Consider the following 22,617-nt stretch of genomic DNA (forward strand, 5'->3'; position numbering starts at 1 on the left):
GTGGCAAGACACAGGTGAGGACAACTGGAGAAGGCCCCAGATATAGTGGGAGACCTTGACCTTTTTAAGCTAAGGTATTTCCCAGGTCTCAGTTTGTTTGAGGCAACACTCTTTCAGTAATTAAAGGCTAGGTAAAAATTGAGGCAGGATGGCCTCTACAAAAGAATCAGTCTGGCAGGGGGAAGACCTTCAGAGTTTCTGGCCAGAACAGAAACAATTGCTATTTACACTCACTCTGAGCCATCAAAACCCAAATAATGAGCAAGACAGGCTTGGGCTGAGACACATTATTGACCAATCAGTGAGACTCAGGGACACAAAAGAGTTAATTGTCATCTAGTTCATTGTGGCCTCTACACTAAAACTATCTCCAACCACACCTAGCCACCCATCAAAAAAAAAAGAAAATCTAAAACAGTGGAATGGGTTTTTCTTTCTCCTTCTTACATTTTATTATTCATTCCCATCATCTATGCTCCATACTGCCTTTGTTCTGATGCCAACTCTGTTTCAAAACTAGCCTTATTTCATTTTAATATAATTTCACCTGATGAAATACTTCCTAGGGAAGGTCTTGCCTAGTGAACATGTCATGTGGTAAAATTTTTTCCCTGGACCGACATTCTTCATCATGTCTTTTATTCTTCATTCCATAATGCTTTCTTTCACTGCTGACCCAGTTCCTAGGGCTGAATACAGAACGACTCATAGGTGTAAGGCAGAACACAGATTCCTGCTCAGCATTGCATCCTCCTGCATTTCTGGGGGAGCCGTGATTCTAGTGCAGGCCTTTATGCCTCAAAGTATTGTGCAGAACATTTGAGGAAGTGCTGAGATCTTAGGTTGTGCATAATATCTTCTCCTGATTGAGCTGAACAGAGCCTTTGTGACCATGATGCTTAGAACAGATAGACTAACTAAAGCTGAGGACATCAAGAGCAAGAGTTTTTGACTGAGGATGTGTGGACCTCCCCGAGGGGTCCATTGAATGATTTTCAGGGAGTGTATGAACTTGGAAAGTAAAAAATACATTTTTATTTCAATATAATTGATTACCTTCATAATCCTATATGTTTTATGAATTTAAAATCATTTCTATGAGAAGTCTATAGGTGCTACAGACTTACAAAGAGTTCCATGACACAAAAATGGTTAAGAACCCTTGATCTAAGGTATCATCCAGCCTCTTGTTAGTGTCTCCATAGAACAAAATGGACAGGTAGGTGATACAGTGGATAGAGTGTCAGGCCTAGAGTCAGGAAAAGACATCCTCCTTAGTTCAAATCTGGCCTCAGATACTTAGTGTGTGACCCTGGGCAAGTCACTTAACCCCAATTACCTTAAGCATCTGGGGCCATTTCCAGGCTTCCTTATATCTATATATCTAGCTCTAGCTTTTATCTCTAGCTCCATCTTTAGCTATCTCTACAAGTTTATGTATATGTGTACTATATCCATATCCATAACCATATCTATATCTAATCTATATCCCTATCCCTATCCCTATCCCTATCCCTATCCCCATCCCCATCTACATCTACACCTACACCTACATCTATATCTACACCTACACCTACACCTACACCTATATCTACACCTACACCTACACCTACATCTATATCTATATCTATATCTATATCTATATCTATATCTATATCTATATCTATATCTATATCTATATCTATACCTATATCTATATCTATATCTATATCTATATCTATATCTATATCTATATCTATATCTATATCTATATCTATACCTATACCTTGTCACTGGACCCAGATGGTTCTGAAGGAGAGAGCCAGGTTGGTGACCTTGCACAGCCCTCCCTCGATTAAATCCAATTCACTGCAAGTCATGACATCACCCTGTTGTCATGGTCCTCTTTGAGAACAAAGAACAACTCTGGGGCAGCAGAAATCAATTGTCTGAAATAAAGGGAAGAAGCCAGGAATAAGGATTTGTGTATTCTAGGTAATGTTTGAAAACTGGATCCCTCCCTCAGCTCCATGCACATACAAGGGTTTTGATGATCTATGGTCAATTTATATATATTGGCTAAAAACAAAATAAAAACCTATGTGCTACAGTGCACAATTTTCTGGTATTCCAAGTATTTCTTAAAAATAATATTACAGTGTGTCATTTTTGCAACTTATAAAGATTAACTTAGTGGTTTGGCAAGACCATAGCATTTAGAATCAGAAGATCTGGGTTCTGTTCCCATTTATGTCACTAGACAACTGTGTGACCTTGGGCAAGTCACTTTACCAATCGTGACCTCAATATCTTCTTTCACAAAAGGAGGGGTTTAAATTAGATGTTTTTAAGATGTTTTCCAGTTCTAATAATGTGTGTCTGTGAGCCTACATCTACTCCCAGTCCTGCTGCTGCTTTTCTGAAGCTGAGAACCTGTTCCTGACTTTCCCAGTCTCTAGTTCTGGCCTGAAACCCAGGAAACACACACAGAAGACTAGGAGGGAAAGGACAGGGTATGCAAAGTCTCCAACCCACAGAGCTCCTTGACAAATCAACAACCAGTCTTCATGGCTGAAAATTCTATGTAGGTCATAGAATCCCAGAATCCCAGGGATAGAATGGAGCCAAGAGGTCATGTAGTCCAGCTCACATGTGAAACGATTTTCCTTTAAACATCTTAATGGGTCCATTGGAAGATGATCAGTGATGGGGAACATAGTACCTCTGAAAATAGTCCATTCTCCTTTTCAATAGTTCTAGTTACTCAAGATTTTCCTTCCCAAATCAAAATAGTAAAGATCTGTTAGATCTCAATGCTTTCTTTTTCTTTTCTTTTTTTTTTTTTTTTGCTGAGCATTGGGGGTTAAGGGACTTGCCCAGGGTCACACAGCTAGTAAGTGTCAAGTGTCTGAGGCCGGATTTGAACCCAGGAACTCCTGAATCCAGGGCCAGTGCTTTATCCACTGTACCACATAGCTGCCCCTCAATGCATTTTTAAATGTTTTAGCTGTTAACATTTTTGTCTCATAGTGGTGACACCTGTAAAAATGTGTATCTGTATGGTTTGAAACAGGTTGTATAAGTATTGCGATACCAATAATTTGTTACATTACAGTGCTTCCTTGAATAAAATTTTAATTTCTTCAGGTTGTTATTGTGTTTATTTTCCATTGATTTGCAAATAAACCTATAAAACCTTCAGTGGCCAAAAATGACACATTGACTGTATCTTCCAGGAAAAAAAAAATGACAAAGACTACATTAGAGACAGCCCTGGTTTATCAGAGCAGTTAAATGCACAAATGCAGTTAAATATATGCAAAGTTTCAAAGCTCCTCTCAGTACAGGCCAGCAGGTAAATTGGGAAGTTGAAAGCACACCATAATAAGACAATTGTTCCAAAGGTAAAAGGGCAGCATTAGAGAAGAAAAGAACAAAAACTTCATTCTGAAGTGGACGCACATGAACACCTCAAGAAGTTTCATGGAAACTAGTTTTTCCACATAAGGACATTCTTTTTGCAGTTGATTCACTGTGAGTAAATAATTGGTGAAATTTAAAATTAACCATTCATACAAACTTCCAGTTTCAGGGTATATTGGAGGGGCAGCTGGGTGGTGCAATGGATAGAGCACCGGCCCTGGAGTCAGGAGTACCTGAGTTCAAATCTGGCCTCAGACATTTGACACTTACTAGCTGTGTGACCCTTGGCAAGTCACTTAACCCCAATTGCCTACCAAAAAAAAGAAAGAACAAAGAAAGGAAGGAAGGAAGGAAGGAAGGAAGGAAGGAAGGAAGGAAGGAAGGAAGGAAGGAAGGAAGGAAGGAAGGAAGGAAGGAAGGAAGGAAGGAAGGAAGGAAGGAAGAAAGAAGGGTATATTGGAGAGATCTAGATCTATTAGAAGAACTGAGGTTGAGTAAGGGACCTTCAAACATCATTTAGTCCAAATCACTGTTTCCTGGAGAGCTTAGGTGGTGTCTCAATCTTGAGAAATACTGATGGCATAAAGAATAAATTTGAGCCAAGCTCTGAGTCTGGAGGTAGCTTTCACAATCAAGATGTCAGGTGATGTATGTTACCTTGGGCTATTTGGATCCCAGAGTAAGAATCCTACTCCCTCTTCTCATACTAAAGTTAGAAGAGGAACCTGGGATAATTTTCTTTGGTGGGTCCATAACTGCTGCCCTGACTATCCCCTGGGTTAGGCATCTTGAACATGAATCTGTGCTTACACATTTAACATTGGCAATAGAATAAATTTCTAATTCGACTGCATTAGGGTTACAAGAATTGGAAGACTCCTCAAATTCTCTGGCAAATGTGGTCCTGGACTGAGGCAGAGTCTATATGGTTCAGAACACCTCCTGAAAGCTGAGCTCCGAGTACAGAGATTACCTGGATGGCTGAAACTGTTCACAACTGTTTACTTCATCCAGTTTTTCATGGAACTCTTAGATTTATTCTGTATTAGGGTCCCTGTTGCCCCTTGATCTGTTAATCATTTGTGTCTTGTGTTGTGGTCCTTGCATTTGTAACTCTGGCTCCTATATCTCTCAGCTCATAAACCCTCTGTGGGGCCCTACATCACCCCTACTCAGCAGGAAGCAGTTATAGAAGAAATGATCTTCTTCCCTTTTCCTGGGGTGTATGAAAAGGGGGAAGTGATGGAGGAAGCTGAAAGGGTTAACAGATAACCTATCAATAGTAGCTATCAGTAGTACCTAAAAGGGTTAACAGAGAAACTTAAGTTTGTGTTCTTACAGTAACCAAGAGGGTTCAGTCCCTATCAACCCTTACTATCAACAGAAACAGTAACTAAGGACCATTAACCATTAATAGCCATTAATATTCCTAGATGACAGAATACCTAGAAACCAGATCTTAAGTGAGATACCATCAACACAGAGACCCTCTGATATTGACAAGTTTAAGCATGTCCTTGGGAACATATGCAGAAAAGGCCAAATTTGTCCTTAAGTTCACCTTATGATATGTAAAACCCCCAAAATGCACCTCCACCGAAAAAGGTACCCACCTCGGGGGTTGGCTTAGGAGCCCAGGAACTCCAAATTAGGACAGGCCCTCCCCTGTACCTCCCTAAGGTGGAGATGATTATAATGAGACTGATAACCAGTTTATCCATACTGTGAGATTTAAAATTGGATATTAGATCATAAATCTCCCCTCTTTAACCTTTCCCTTAATTTATCTCCCAGACTAGTAAATGGAAGAAGCTTCTGGTTTTCTAGTTAGAGCTTTTATTGTATGGTAGTCACAAGGTGATGTTGATTAGAAGGATAGGAAAGTAGAAATACAATACAAATCGTCTTAAGTCTAAGCTTAGTCTATATTCCGTATAAAACTCACCAAAAGCTGAAGGCCACCTTTGGGGAGAGAGAGAGAGAGGCCGTGTCAAGCACATGCTGCTGCTAACCGCGAGCGCGGCCCAGTCGAACTCTCATCAGCATCAGCCTGTGCAGCGCAGTCAGGAGACCAGCAGAGCAGGAAAAAGTTCCACTTCCATTCTCTCCTTGCCTTTTAAGCTCGCACCCCGGAAGTGGAGTGCTAGCAGGCAGTCTGACGTGTGCAGCAGGCGGACTGGCATGCATAGCTCATGCCAATGGTCTCCTCCCCGAAAGCGTGGTCCTTGAAAAACTGGTGTCTCTCCATTATCTAACCACTGTTAAAACTTTTTACCACAATACTATAAATATAACCATCTTCTCTTTCCCTACTGGAGAGACACCTTTCTCCTTTGGGTAGTCTCCCTGTTGTCACTCACAGCATTGCAATAAAACTTGGGAAACAAAAAAAAAAATGTCAGGGTGAGGTTATCAAGGGAAAGATCAAGAGAAATAGAGTCTGAAGACTCTGTCTCATCATATCTCTCTAACTTTCCCAGTCTTTAAGACCCTTGACCTAAGCCCTAGAACCACAGGTGACTGAGAGAAGAATAACAAGGCATTCTGCATCTGCAGCATTCCTATTTTCTCAGAGCTTCCTGCCAAACTTGTGCCAATCTTCACGCTTATACCTCACTGAGTACTCTTCAGGTTGAAATGCCTTAATTTTTTTTTTCAATTAACAAGCATTCCTTTAATCCCCCTAGCACCACCACACCTCCAATTTTAAAAATGTCCTCACAACAAATAGGCTGAAGGAATTGGTCTGAGCCTTTCCAAATTCAAAATTGTCTGAAGCATTCCTTTGGAGATTTTTGGAAGGTCTTTTCTTTCTTTTTTATTTAAAAAAAAATTTTTTTGTAGGCAATGAGAGTTAAGTGACTTGCTCAGAGTCACAGCTAGTAAGTGTCAAGTATCTCAGGTCAAATTTGAACTCAGGTCATCCTGAATCTAGAGCCAGTGCTTTATCCATTGCACTACCTAGCTGTCCCTGGAAGGTCTTTTCAAAAGCACATTACCCCTACAGTATCAGCACATTCTACCACTGCTATTAACATCTTACTATTACTTAGCTTATAAGATTGTTTTCTGTCTCTGACTGGTCCAGAATAAGGAAGTGGGGCAGGACACTTGAAGAAAGAGAACACATATTTTACTTTGCCACTTTTGAGCATTTAATTATGTGGCATAGATTACAAATACTGTAGATATCAGGAGGAGAGGACCAAAGGGGGCTGGTATAGACAGGGAAAGTTTAGGGAAGAAGCAACACTAGAGTTGGGCTTTGAATTCTGAATAAGATTTTGATAGGCAAAGGACTGTGAGGTGGGCAGCCTAATTGAAGATCTACCCAACTATAGGGGACAGATTGTAGAGGGCTTGAATGTCAGGCTGAAGGGGCTGATCTTGTAGGTGGTGGGTAGCAAATGAAGGTTTTCTGAGTGTTTTAAAAAGATGAATCTGGCACACTGTGTGCATACATTGGATAGGGTCTGGGACCCATTGGTTACTGATCTGGGAAAAGTTAAGAAATTATAGAAACAGGGGAACTGCTAGATGGTGCAGTGGATAAAGCACCAGGCCTGGATTCAGGAGGACCTGAAAATCTCAAATCTGGCCTCATACACTTGACACTTACTAGCTCTGTGACCCTGGGCAAGTCACTTAACCTTCATTGCCCTGCAAAAAAAAAGAAAGAAATAGAAAAAAGAAATTATAGAAACAGACCACATGGAAGGAGAGGGAACTTTGATCCCTATCATCAATAGATTTAGGGAATTGTAAGAAGGGATTTATCAGAGGAGTCTCTGTTCAATTTGAGGAGCTCGCAAATTAACTTGAGATTATAAAGGCTTTTGTTTGGAGGTCTCTGAAGGGATACTGCCTTGGAATGTGCTCATATCCTTTGGCTGGGGAGGGGATATACAGTTCCTGATTGGTTCCCAGTGATTAGGGCTATATCCAAGTTGATTGGCTGCTCAGGATTCAAAAAGATGAACTCTTGTCAAATGAGCTACCCTTGTCAGATGATAAATTGGACCATGACTGTCAAAGTCCAGATGAAGGTCAGTCTGGTAAGGGGAAGAGAATAAAAAATTATAACTGATTAAATAAAAGGATATATCATACATTTCTTTGGAAGGAGGGGGCTTTTATTCAATTTGTCCCTCTATTTTCAGGAAGACAATTCCTAAATCCAGAAACAGACCCATCCCTAGGGTACTAATGGCAATAAATAACTTTGACAATCACAGTTCATTCCATCACTCTCCCCACCCCCAATACCTGCCCTCTACCTCCATCAAGACTGGGTTCACAGGCAGGGTCTGCTTTTAGGGACTGCTCCATAAGGGTCAATTTCTCTCTTTGGCTCATTGATCACCCCTACAGGACATTCCAAAAATAATTTTGATATGGCTTCTATCTAGGTTACTCCAAATGTGAATGATAGAGTCCCAGGTTATGCTCTAATGCAATACTTTAAGACTCATAAAAAGCTTCTGCCCAGTCATGAGAGTTGAGGGAGCTCAACTTGCGGCAGCTGGGCAGTGATTTAGGAGGCAATGAATGGGAGAAAGGGGTGTGGCTCCTCCAAGTCAGCTTCTGGAGGGCAGTGATTGTTTTTGTCCTTCTTTGTATCCCCCATTTGGTTTAGTTTTAGCCTGTTTGCCAACAAGGTTTTACCAAAGTGTGGCAGCTTCTTGGAGACACTAGTTGGGTGAATCAGGTGGACACTAAAGGTGCATGAGTTCCCCTGGAAAGGGTTTGGCAAGCCCTCACATCAAGAGTTGCTAGTCCTCAGACATAGACCAAAATCTTACATGTATAGCAAAATAAGGTCAAAATGGGTACATGATTTAGACATAAAGGGTGATACCATAGGCAAAATAGGAGGAAGGAATAGTTTATCTGTCAGATCTATGGAGAGGGGAAGACCAAAGTTGACCAAAGATGAGACAGAGAACATTGTGAAATGCAAAATATATCATTTTGATTACTTTAATTAAAAAGGTTTTGCACAAACAAAACCAATGCAGCCAAGATTAAAAGGAAAGCAAAAATCTGGGAAACAATTTTTACGTTCAGTGTTTCTGATAAAGGCCTAATTTCTAAAATATATAGAGAACTTAATTAAATTTATATGAACACAAGTCACTCCCCAATTGAGAAATGGTCAAAGGATACAAATAGGCAGTTTTCAGATGAAGAAATTAAAGCTATCAACAACCATATGAAATAAATGTTCTCAGTCACTTCTCATTAGAGAAATGCAAATTAAAACAACTCTGAGGTACCACTTCATACCTAGCACATTGGCTAATATGACAAAAAAAAGGAAAATTATAAATGCCAGAGAAGATGTGAGAAAATTGGAACATTGATGAATTGTTGGCAGAGTTGTGAACTTATCCAACCATTCTAAAGAGCAATTTGGAACTATGCCCCAAAGGCTATAAAACTGTGCATACCCTTTGACCCAGCAATAACACTACTAGGTCTATATCCCAAAGAGATCATAAAAAGGGAAAAGGACCTGTGTGTACAAAAATATTTATAGCTGTTCTTTTTTGGTGGCAAAGAATTGGAAATTGAGGGGATGCCCATCAATTGGGGAATGGCCTAACAAATTGTGGTTATATGAATATAATGTAATACTTTGTACTATAAGAAGAGATGATCAGGCAAATTTCAGAAAAACCCGGAAAGACTTACATGAACTGATGCTGAGTGAAGTGAGCAGAACCAAGAGAAAAGTGTATATAGTAACAGCAACATTGTGTAATGATCGACTCTAATAGCCTTAGCTCTTCTCAACAATATAATTATCCAAGACTCATGATGGAAAATGCTCTCCACATCCAGAGAAAGAACTATGTAGTCTGAAGGCAGGTCAAAGCATACTATTTTCAATTTTGTTGTTATTTATTTATATATTTGTTTCTTCTTTCTTGTAGTTTTCTCCTTTTCTTCTGATTCTTCTCTCACAATATGACTAATGTAGAAATATGTTTTACATGATTGTAATGTATAACCTATATCAGATTGCTTGCTAGCTTCAGGACAGGGGAGGGAAGTGAGGAAGGGAGAAAAATGTAGAACTTAAAATCTTATAAGAATGAATATTACTATCTTCAAATGTAATTGGAAAAAAATAAAACAAAATACTATTTTTACAAAAGAGTTGCTAGTCCTCAAACCTGTTACTGAGTTAGGAGAATGTGAAGTATGTGAAGACTTTCCCCAGTGGAATGGGTGGATTGGAACAATTTGTTCCAATGGCCATGAAGGCAGCTAAAGCAGGCCTTGTTGAGCACTTGGAGCTAGGTCAGACATCGAAGATCCCAAGGTCATCCACTGCATCCTGAACTATCACCAATCATCTTGACTTTAGTCCTACCACTGGATTTTTTTTCTTTTTTTTCTGGGGCAATGGGGGTTAAGTGACTTGCCCAGGGTCACACAGCTAGTAAGTGTCAAGTTTCTGAAGCTGGCTTTGAATCCAGGGCCAGTGCTTTATCCACTGGACCACCTAGCTGCCCCCCTGCCACTGGATTTTGATGATTCAGTAAAAGAGAGTGGGTCTGATGACTGTGCTACTATGCCTCACTTAAATCTAATTCAGATGCAAGACAAAACATCATCCCATGATGTCATTGGGTACACCTAGAAAACAAAGGACAAATAGCAACACCCCCTTTAGCACAGTTTCTAGAACAGAGTAGATATTTAATAAATACTCATTGACTGGACAAAAAATAAAATAAAAAACTTCATAAATATGCATACAGCCCATAAACTATCCCTATTCACCAGAACAAAGGATTAAAGTAGGCCTCTTCCCTTTCACAAGCAACCCTCAAACTGTCCTTTTTAGGTGACTTCATACTTTTCAAGTTTGTCTTAATATTTATTTTCATCTGCTAAATGGCGCTAAAAGCACCATTACCCACTTAGCTCTGATTCTTCATGGCCACTTCTCTAGAAAAGACATTGCTTAGAGATATGGTGAGAGCATATAGTGCCAACTTCATTTCTATAACATTTCCTCTTTATCAGACAAGTTCCCTGTGCAGAACCAAAAAAGATAGAGTTTCATATCCCCAATCTCTCACTTTTCTCCTTTCCCTTTCCAAAGTCTGAAGCAGAGGACAGTAGAGCATTAATCCTGAGGCAAAGTTCTTGATCTTCAAGAGGTTTTTGGACTCTCACTCATAAGGAGTACATAGAGAATGAGTTAGATGTGGCCACACCCCATGAAAAAGAGTGGGACAACAATGGAATTCATTAACATCTTTATCTCATTTACTGGTCAGAGATACAAATATTTAAGTACAGAAAGGCAAACAAACTTTAACTGGACTAGTGAATGAATGATAGAATAAAAAGGCTGGGAGTCAAACACTATTTGCTAGAGATACAAATAGAAAAAAGTGAGACAGTCCCAGTTCTGAAGGAACTCACACTCTAATTGGGGAAAACTACAACATAAAAGAAAATTCAGCTGGAGGGTGAATGGCAAGTCCAGAAATCTTAAGCCTGCACTAGAAATATGATTGATAAGGCCCAGGAGTCCTTTAATTATGTCAACAGATCAGATGAGTGGGTCCATAGGGTGTCAAGACAGAGCAAACAGTAAGGAATAGGGTGATTTATTAGCAAATGAGAGTGGCAGGACAGATGGTAGGACCTGGAACGAATAGAGTTGGTGAATCCCATCTCCATCAAGTCATGAAAAATTTCATCAAGTTGATTTCCCCTTAGGTAGCCCTGGCCTTCTCAGGGAAGGAGGAAGGTAGAAATAAAGGACTTGCCTTCTGTGTACATTGTAGGGTTTCAGCAATGGAAAATCCACCTCAACACTCCCTATGCATGATTTGCACATACCATCTTGGATCAGGAATTGGGGGCTGGCATCTTTATTCTTGTAGCACCATTCCCTCTTCTATAACTATTATTTCCCCTTTCCCAATCTCCACCTCTTTCAGCTCTTGCAGCTTCTTGACTTCTCTTCCTAACAATTAAAGAGATGGGGAGGGGCAGGTCTATGAGTCATAATGATCCCTCTCTGCCAGTACTGAGATCAAGACAAAACCTTGGGAAAGGTTTAAGGAGGATTCTGGGATATAACTACTCCAAACCAGCAGGGATCCATCTCTAGTGCCCTGATATCCTTGGCAATGCCTGGAGTAGGTGTGGCTGACAGAGTGCTGCAAACCCGTTGATGAATTGTACTTCAAATGCAGTCTCCTATTTTAGAAGCCAAAAACATTAAGGGAGAAAATAATATATTCAAAGTCTCTCTTTTAGGTTGAGCCATACATAGCATCTTTAAGTACTTGAGTGTGAGATTAACACCTAAGCTCTTCCCTGAGTTATTAAAAACTTTCATCTTTAGCCTATTCAAGAATCCCTTTATAAGGGTTGGGGTTTTTTTTTCTGGTTGAATCAAAACATTTTAGAGTCAGAAAGAATCTTGGATTCAACTAATAAGATCTTCTGCCCAATGTATAATTCTCTTCAACTAAATTCTTGATCAATAGTCATTCGGTCTCTACTTGAACATGTCCAATAAACAGAGTTAGGGATGAGAATCACTATGTACTTCAAAAGTCAGGGTACTCCATGTGGTAGGAGAAGCAGCTACCTTATGCTTGGCTCATTTTTCCTTAAAATTCAATGAAACTATCCTTGAGACTTCATTAGCCCAGGGGACTAAGACTCAAATCTTTTACATAGCTGCCTAGTCACCTCAGTATAAAATACCAGTGCATGAAGCAGAGAGGAGGTCCTCAGACTTAGACACATGATACTAATTAGAAAGGTCACTAGTGCAGACGAGAGGCCAATGGAGATGCACCCAACTGGATCAATGTAAATGTCTATTTTTATAAATGTTAGATTGTCTACCAATGGCTCGTTATGTTCTGAAATTCAATAAGCATAAGTAAGGCTTGCTGTCCTTTAATAGAGATAAATTTCAGTTATCAAACCTTTATTAAAATTCTATTCCCAAACTTAAACCATCAGATTGTCCTGGGGTAGGCCTGAAATAGGTCAAAACAGCTCCAATTGTTTGAAGATTCTTCTTTAGTCAAAATCAACCTTCCTGTAATTTTTACCTATTGTTTCTAGGGGACAGTGTTGGTCTCTGGAGAAACATGGCAACCTTCCATCTGACAGCCTTTGAAAAGCTTTATGACAGCTACTATATCACAGCAAAGTTTGTCAAGCTAAACAGATTTAACCTTCAACTAGTCTTTATTTCATTTTGTTAATAACTATTTTCATTGATAGGAATTAACAAAAACGTACATCAGAAAAAGATTGCATATAAGACAGCAAGTTAACAATGTAGAGCTTGGTGGGTTTTTTAGCATGTTAGTACCAACACTGCCCAGTTTGTTCATCTATCCTTTTGAACTTTAGTCTGCATACAGATAGATATATGTGTGTGTGTGTGTGTATATATATATATATATATACATATATATGTATTGTGAGATTAAAAATGGATATTAGATCATAAATCTACCCTACTTAACCTTTCCCTTAATTTATCTCCCAGACTAGTAAATGGAAGAAGCTTCTGGTTTTCTAGATACAGCTTTTATTGTATGGTAGTCACAAGGTGATGTTGATTAGAAGGATAGGAAAGTAGAAATACAATACAAATCGTCTTAAGTCTAGGCTTAGTCTATATTCTGTATAAAACTCACCAAAAACCAAAGGCCACCTTTGGGGAGAGAGACCGAGTCAAGCGCGTGCTGTTAACCGAGAGCTGGGCCGAGTCAAACTCAAGTCCGCGTCTGTCTGTGCAGCGCAGCCAGGAGACCAGCGGAGCAGGAAAAAGACCCCACTTCCGTTCTCTCCTTGCCTTTTAAGCTCGCACCCCAGAAGTCGAGTGCTCAGCAGGCAATCTGGCATGAGTCACAGGTGGACTGGCGTGCGTAGCTCATGCTGTTGGTCTCCTCCCCAAAAGGGTGGTCCCCCCCAAAAAAACTGGCATCTCTCCATTATTTAACCGACCGTTAAAACTTTTTACCACAGTATATATATAGTACACATATGTATACACACATATATGTATATACAAACTCATGCATATATGCATACATATATACATATAAACATGTCGAATACATATATTACACATGGTATCCCAAGAGTCTTATTAAAACTTTAAGCTATTAAAAAAAAATCTAAAACTGTACTAAGATTTTTGGGACACCCTGTATTTTAGCTGTTTCATTAATGTTCTTTTCTTCCTTTTTTCAACGTTGTAATGATAGCTTGTCATTCCAGGTTGTTGAGGGTTTTTCTTTTCCAGAATTGTCTTTTCATATCCCTTGACCATTTATCTATTGGAAAATGGCTCTTGTTCTTATTTATTTGTATTTAAAATCTTAGACATTGGGGCATCTAGGTGGCACAGTGGATAGAGCACCAGCCCTGGAGTCAGGAGGACCTGAGTTCAAATCTGACCTCAGACTCTTAACACTTACTAGCTGTGTGACCCTGGGCAAGTCACTTAACCCCAATTGCCTTAAAAAAAAAAGAATTGAAAGGGGCTTCAGAGACCATCTAGTTAAAATCTTAGACATCGTGCCATTATTGGAGAAATTTGCTGCAGAGATTTTTTTTTTGGTCCCAGTCAGCTGTTTCTTTTCCAATGCTAATTTCACTGGTCTTGTTAGGGAAAAAGCTTTTCAATATTATGTAATTAAAAATTGTTAGGACAGCTAGGTGCTTCAGTGGATAAATCACCAGCCCTGGATTCAGGAGGACCTGAGCTCAAATATGATCTCAGACACTTGACACTTACTAGCTGTGTGACCCCGGCAAGTCACTGAAGCTTCTTTGCCCTGCAAAAACAAACAAATAAATAAATAAATAAGGTTTCTTTTTTAAATTGTCCATTTTATCACGTGTGGTCTTCTCTATCCCTTGTATGTCCAAGAACATTTCTCCAGCCATAGTTGTGAGAAGTTTTTCCTTACCTGCTCCTTTAATTTGTTTATGATATGATCTTTCCTATCCAGACAGTATATCCATTTGAAGCTTATTGCAGTATATGGAATAAGATGTCAGTTCAAACCTAATTTCTCCCAAATTGCTTTCCGATTTTCTCAGCAGTATTCTTACTCCAGTAATTGGTATCCTTGGGTTTATCGAACATCATGCTATTTTATTCAGTTGATTCTGGATCTTCTATAACTAATCTGTTCCATTGATCAACTTGTCTATTTTTTAACCTGTACCAAGTTGTTTTGGTGACTATTGCTTAGTAATGTGGCTCCAGTATGAGGCTCCTGGGACCTGTGCTACCTGAGTTCTCTAATGGCCTGGCTTCCTATATTAGTTCTGGAGCAGGCTGCCTGGGTACTATAGCTTTTGCCTCCCCTGTTTGTCACAGCTTAGAACAACCCAGAACATGTACATAGAGGCTCCTGGAAATCTTCTTGTACAGTATTGAACTGGGATGAGAAATGTATCATTGTTTCCCTAGTTGTTGTTGTTTTTTTTTTTCTTATCACTGTTCCTTCTGATACATTTTTTGGTAAATAGTATTTTTTTCAAATTACATGTAAAGATAGTTTTCAACATTCATTTTTTATAAGATTTTGAGTTCCAAATTTTCTCCCTCTCTCCTCTCCCCCTTCCCCAAGATGGCAAGAAATCTGATATAGGTTATATATGTGAAATCATGGTAAACATATTTCCACGTTGGTAATGTTGTGAAAGAAGAAATAAAAGGGGAAAATCATTAAAACAAAACAACAAAAAAGTAAAAATAATGTGCTTCTATTTGCATTCAGACTCCATAGTTCTTTCTCTGGATGTGGATAGCATTTTCCAGCTTGAGTCTTTTGAAATTGTCTTGGATCATTGCATTGCTGAGAAGAGCTAAGTTGATCATAGTTGATCACTGTATAATGTTGCTCTTACTGTGTAAAATATTTTCTTGGTTCTGTTCAAATCATTTAACAACAATTCATGTAAGTCTTTCTAGGTTTTTCTGAAATCTGCCTGCTCATCATTTCTTATAGCATAATAATATGCCATTTTATTCATGTACCACAACTTGTTTAGCCATTCTCCAATTAATGGGCATTTTCTCAATTCCCAATTTTCTGCCACCAAAAAAAAAAGTTGCTATAGATATTTTTGTATATAGAGATCCTTTCCCCCTTTTATGATCTCTTTGGGACACAGACCTAATAGCGGTATTACTGCATTAATTGATTGACTTTTGGTTATAGTTCCAAATTGTTTTCTAGAATAGTAGGATCAGTTAATAACTCTACCAACAATGTATTTAATGTCCCAGTTTTCCCACATCTTCTCCAACATTTATCATTTTCCTTTTCCTTTTCTTTCATATTACCAACAATTGGTATCTCAGAGTTGTTTTAATTTGCATTAATTTGCATCAATAGTGATTTAGAGCATTTTTTTCATATGAGCAGATAGCTTCAGTTCAGGTGAAAACCACCTGTTCATACCCTTTGACTATCAATTGGGGAGTGACTCGGTTCTCTATATATTTGAGAAACGAGACATTTATCAGAAACATTTGTAAAAATTGTTTCCTATCTTTCTCACTGATACATTAAAAAAAAAAGAACTTTGCTAGAGGATGTGTGGGAAAGTTGGGTTCCTTTTGGACTTCTCCTGTTGCCATCTCAATCAGAAATCTCTTCCTCCCGTCTTCATATGGTGTGGTTTGAAGATCCTTAATCATCAGTTTCCTCATCTGTAAAATGAGAATAACAGTACTTGAACTACTTACTACTTTCTGATGCTTATAAGCCTTAATTTATTACAGAACTATGAGTTGTCATTGCATTGTATCTTTAGACAAATTTTAGTTTCTTGATGGTTCTTTAAAATGTGATTTCCTGAATTAGATGTAGTACTCCAAATATATAACAGCTAGGTAGTGCAGTGGACAGAGCACTGGCTCTGAGGTTGGAAGGACCTGAATTCAAATCTCACCTTAGACACTTATCTGCTGTGTGACCCTGGGCAAGTCTTTTAACCCCACTTGCCTTAAACATCCAGGGCCACCTCCAGTTATCATGATATATATCATGCCACTGGACCCAGATAACTCCAGAAGAGAGAGTGAGGTTGGTGACCTTGAATAGTCCTCCCTCACTTAAAGCCAATTCACTGGAAGTCATGACATTACCTCCCGATGTCACGATTCTCTTTAAGAATGAAGGACAAACCACAACAGTATTCCAAATGTTGTCTAACCATAAAATAACATGGAATTATATACTTCATCTGAACTCTGGGTTTCTATTAATTTAGATAGCTTTGTTGTTTTATTTTCTTTTGTTTTTTTAGCAGCTGAGTCAACACTGCAAGGTTGTATTGAGCATGTGATCTATTAAAAGCACCATAATATAGAATAACATTAGACTGAAAGTTCAGAGACCTGAGTTATAGCCTGGCCCTGCCATTCTGTGTCACCTCGGGATAAGGAAGTCAATCTGCTCCTCTAGGCCTTGGTTTCCTTATCTGTGTGGAAGGGTTATCCTTATTTCTGTGGAAGAGAGTGGTTGGGATTGATCCAAATGGAAGTATGAGATAATGAATAGAACACTGTACTCAGACAGTTACCAGCTATGTGACCCTTGGCTGCTATTTTATTTCTCTGGACTTCAATTTCTTTACCTCAAAGATGAGAAGCAGCTTTGTGGCTCAATGGATAGAGTATATGGCCAGAAGTCAAGAAGACACATCTTCCTAAATTCAAATCCGGCCTCACATACTTACTAACTCTATGACTCTGGACAAGTCACTTACCCTGATTTCCTTCGATTTCCTCATCTGTAAAATGAGATGGAGAAGGTACTGACAAATCCCTCCAGTACATTTGTCAAGAAGACCCTAAATGGGGGCAGCTAGGTGGCACAGTGGATAGAGCACCGGCCCTGGAGCCAGGAGTACCTGGGTTCAAATCCGGCCTCAGACACTTAACACTTACTAGCTGTGTGACCCTGGGCAAGTCACTTAACCCCAATTGCCTCACTAAAAAAAAAAAAAAGAAGACCCTAAATGGGGTCATGAAGAGTCAGACATGACTGAAATGAATGAACAACATAGAAAAGGAAACCAGCTTTTCCCTTCTCCTTCCATTATACAGCAACTTCACAGATGCTGAATTGTTCTTCTTGATGTATCTAAAGCAGATTTTCTTGTAGCATTATTGGGTTTTGGTCCAGACATGTCATTTCATCAGCACAGGAGTTCTGGTGCTGAAACTTCATGCCCTGACAGGAATCTGCAATTCCCCTTTGGTTTACACAATTGCCTGGGGTACTGAGAAAGTAAATTACTTTTCTGAGGTCACACAGAGATAGAATTTGTTAGAGGCAGGACCTGAACCCAGATCTTACTGACTTCAAAGCAGCACTATCCACTTCAAAGCACCAGTCCAATCCTCTATACCATGCTGCCTTCATTTAGTGCTCAATCTGACACTGGAGAAACTGAGTCCACATCTCGCTTTCCCTACTTCCTACCTAAGTGATCCAGAACAATCAGTTAACTTCTATCTGGCTGCATTTCATCATCTGTAAATTGACAGGAAAAGACTAGCCTCTGAGATTCCTTCCAGCTTGAAATCTACCATTAGACAAGAAATATAAACTTATATATTAATAAGAATTTTAACTAAAGCACACATAATTTTGAAGTTTATAATTTTTTAAAATTATTGTCAGCATTCCCTTTGATGTTAAAGAGCTGTGTGACTATGGACAGGCTGGAAGGGACCTCAGAAGTCATCAATGCCAACTCCTTCATTTTGCAGATGAGGAAAATGAGATCCAGGAAAACTACAAGCCTTGTGTAAGGTCACCATGATAGTGTGTCAGAGGTGGGATTTGAACCCAGGTTCTCTGACTTGAGAATTAGTACCCTACTGCCTCCTTAACTACTTAACCTCCCCAGATCTCTGCCAAGTTGTGGTGATTATAGGCAAAATACTTATTTATAGAGTTGGTTGGTTGTGTTTTTATGAAACCCAAATCAATTTATATGAATGTAAAGTGCTTTCCAAACCTTAAAGAACTACATAGATGTTAGTGAAGAAACATTTATTAAGCACCTACTATGTGAGAAATGGTAATAATTTGATACAAGGTGAAATCTTCTCAGAATAGCTTGATACATGAGATCTTCTCAAGGGAAGCAAGCCCATATAGGCAACAGCAGGGCAATATTATCTATTGAATTACATCGACTCAAGAAAGAGAATAGTTAAGTTTTTCAGGGCTAGAGATGGAAACCAGTTTGAGCTGGTTCTCACTGTTGTCCTAGAAAATATAGGTAAACGGCTAACCCTAGTCTCTACTGCACTTGCTTAATAGATTTATATTAATATTAACTTTTTCTCCCCTGTCTAAAATCTCCACCCCATTTTCGTTCATGGGTGCTATGAAGGTGTATGTGTATGGGAGGGGTAACATATCAAGGAGGATTTAGCTAGAACTCTTCCGGGGAAAATTGTGAACCTGTGTCTAGCAACCTATGGTAGCTGGGGGGTGGGGGGGTGACTGATTGAGGCAGGGTGTAGGATAAATACCAGATGTTTGCTTTCAGCATTGACTCTCACTGATTGGCTTTCCTGTGGGTGCCCCATTGTCATGAGAATTCAATAAAGGCTTTTGTTATACCAAAGCTGCCTATGAAATAACTTATTTTGAGAAGGTGGTCTGCACCTGTTTCTCAAATACTATATGCCAGGTACTATGCTAAATGCTGGGTTCAGGATAAAGCACCAGCCCCGGATTCAGGAGGACCTGAGTTCAAATCCAGGTTCAGACACTTGACACCAGCTGTATGATCCTGGGCAAGTCACTTAATCCTTATTGCCCCCCAAAAAACAAAACACAAAATAAAACAAACAAACAAAAAAGAACAACCAACAACAAACAATAAATGCTGGGTTCAAAAAAAAAAAAAGATTGAGTCCCTGCCTTCTAGGAGCTGACAATATAATGGATGTCTGTTATTATTATGTCATAAATGGCCATCCAACCTTCCATTCACTGGTCAGAAGCCAGAACTAAGAAATAAGTAGGAGAATAAAATTTTTTAAAAATCAGTTTTGTAATAGACCAGGTTAAGACCCAATAATTCCCTACAAAGTAAGTGATTTTGTGTTTATTTAGTCATTTCTCTCAAATACTTATAGCAAAAGAGAAGGAAACTTGATTCATTTTGGGGTTGAGCATTAATAATATAATTTTATTAAAAAAACAAAAACAAAGCAAAACACAATAATTTCAAATAATCTAACCCTCTTAAAATGATATGTCTTCCATTGTGCACAGAACAGGTGATAAGGATAATTAAGTGACTCATATTGGCAGGATTCCAAAGGGTAGAGAAACCTTTGTGAATCTGTCCTTTTTAACCTAATAGCTTTTTAATAAGAGAAAACAATGGATTCTCTACTTCCTTTGGGATCCTGCATGGCTCCTGAGTGAACAATTTCCTCAGACCACAGGAAAAGATGATGGATTTGTTTTTGCGTCCACATGTTAGATTTTGTAGAGATTAACGAAGGTGGTGTGCCTAGCCTGCCCTTCTGTCCCCTGTCCAGGGTACCATGCATGTTAATTCCCATAAAGAGGCATTGGGCTGAGTCCAGACCTATAATAGAAACCCCCCCACCTCTGATGCTTACTAGCTCAGTACACGAACCACTCCTTCGCTCTAAGTCTCAGTCAAGTCTTCCATAAAATGGAGATAATAATCTGTACAATCCACCTCACAGAGTTGTTATAAAGAGATAATGCAAATTGGGAGCTTTGCAAATCTTCAAGAGTTATATAAATGTCAGAGATTTTTACAAAACACTGTCTAGATAAATATTTATTATTACCAGGGCATTGGAAGCTAGATGTGGTATACATGGCAACTGGAGAAGAAAAAGGTTAAGGGAGGAAAAAAAAAACAAAGCAGAGAAATAAAGTAGGGTCTTAGGTTTAGAATCAGAAAGGTTTCTAGAGGCCATTTTGGCAAAGTCTCCCCATTTAACAGTGAGAAACTGAGGCCTGGTGAGAGTCAATGACTTGCCCAAAGTCACACAGACAAGAAGTGACAGAAACAGTGTCCTGTCATTTGTTATTCTATAGTGAAGCAAGGAAATCTATTGGGGGACTGACTTTCTTCCATCATTCTTAAATATGTTGAGCACAGTGACCTTTCTATCACGTCCAGTTGTGTCTCAGCAATGTATATTCCAGAACTTTTTCTCCCCTATTCCCTTCACCCCAATCTCCACACAGGTGAATGATAAGTAGATAGATAGATAGATAGATAGATAGATAGATAGATAGATAGATAGATAGATAGATCTATACATACATACATATATAGACACATGGACAGATGGATGGATAGATAGACAGAACTGGATCTATCTACACATACACACACATATACCACCACCACCCTTTTTGTTTATATGTAATTGAGAAAGAATGAAATAAAAATTAAATGTGAAACAAAGAATAACTTGAACAGCTTGAGCAATAGTCAATGATCTTGTCTATGCCATGGCAATATAATAAAAATAACAATTCTACCAAGGGTAATTCATACTTTTAAGACTACCAATCAAATTATCAAGAAGATATTTTATATAACTTGATGAAATAATAATAAAATTCATTTATGAAAACAAATGATCTAGAATATCAAGGGAAGGAGGGAGGAAGAGAAGGAGGGAAGGACGGAAAGAGGAAGAGAGGGAGGGAGGGGGAGAGAGAGAGAGTGAGTTTACCTTTGTGGAGATATAATTTATTGTTCAGTCCTTTCTTAGTCGTGTCCAACTCTTTGTGACTCCATTTGAAGTTTTCTTGGCAAAAATATTGGAGTAGCTTGCCATTTCCTTCTCCAGCTCATTTTATAGATGAGGAAAGCAAGGCAAATAGGGTTTAAGTGACTTGCCCAAGGTCACATAGTAAGTAAATGAGGTCAGGTTTGAACTCAGGTCTTCCTAACTCCAGGCACTATGCTATATCTAATGTGCCACTGAGCTGCCACATACACATGCACATACACATACATATATGCACATAAACATACCCTGGCTCAGAACTATAGCTCTATAATCACTTCAATGGAGATCAATCTTGAAGGCATTTCATTAAAAACTCAGTATTTGGGGGTGGGTCATTTTGTCCCAACTCATGCATGGCCTCAGGGAATATCTAAATTCAACTTATTCCTAGCTTTCCATGAGGGGTCTTCAATTCCCCTGAAAGCACAGGACCACCAATAAACATTTAAAACCTAAAACTGTTTTGTTTTGGTTTTTTAAGGTAGGTAAAGAACAGGAAAAAATAAAAAGGCCACATCCACCCTAGCTAGCAGGGCACTAGCTCTAACCCATTCTCTATAAGAGTGTCTCTGCAGAGGATCATTCAGAGTCCCTGCAAAACTGATGGCACTAGTGTTGTCTGCTACCTGCTATCACAAGTCTCAGGGCTGATCTAGTATCAGGGGTTTTCCTCCTTTTCCTTGCCAACTCTTCTCTTTTAACTCTGGAACTCTCTCTTGTACTATATCCCTCTCTCTCTGTTCTCAATCCTACAGGCATAGATACAGGCTCTAGTGTCCCTGGCTGAAGGACAACAGGCACAGAGGTGGACCCCTGTGGCTGCAGACGGTAGATAAGTGAACATTTTGCATGTGAATGACAAAAGGCAGGCCCCCTGTAACCCATCACCTACCATGATGTAAAACTGATCAACCCTTCCACATTGCTGCCAGTATAAGACCCAGGATCATTGTAGCTGGAGGAACAAGTGATGGCATTCATTGTTGACTTGATATCTGGAAATGAGGGGGAAGTGAATGTGTCTAACCAGTCCTAACAGAAGAAGAGCTTCTTTCATGGGGCTCCCTATTCTGTATTCTATTCCCTATGGGGCTCCCAAGAAGAGGGAGGTCATGACTGGTGAGTCAGGGAATAGTAAGTAGATGTTCTTCCTGACCTACAATGAGGATTAGTGAATATGCCGGAAGTATCATTATCATTGCTTTAGCCCTTTTTGTCCCTGGTGCTGTTCCTGCCTATTGTTGTTCCATCATTTTAGTTGTCATTTTTTTAAAGTTATTTTTAATTTATGGAATAAAACAAGCATTTCTGTAACACGGTGAAATTGAACATCTTCTATGGATAACTTGATATTCCTTTTAAATATA

Source organism: Dromiciops gliroides, chromosome 4 (genome assembly GCF_019393635.1).
Source record: "Dromiciops gliroides isolate mDroGli1 chromosome 4, mDroGli1.pri, whole genome shotgun sequence".
NCBI lineage: Eukaryota > Metazoa > Chordata > Mammalia > Microbiotheria > Microbiotheriidae > Dromiciops > Dromiciops gliroides.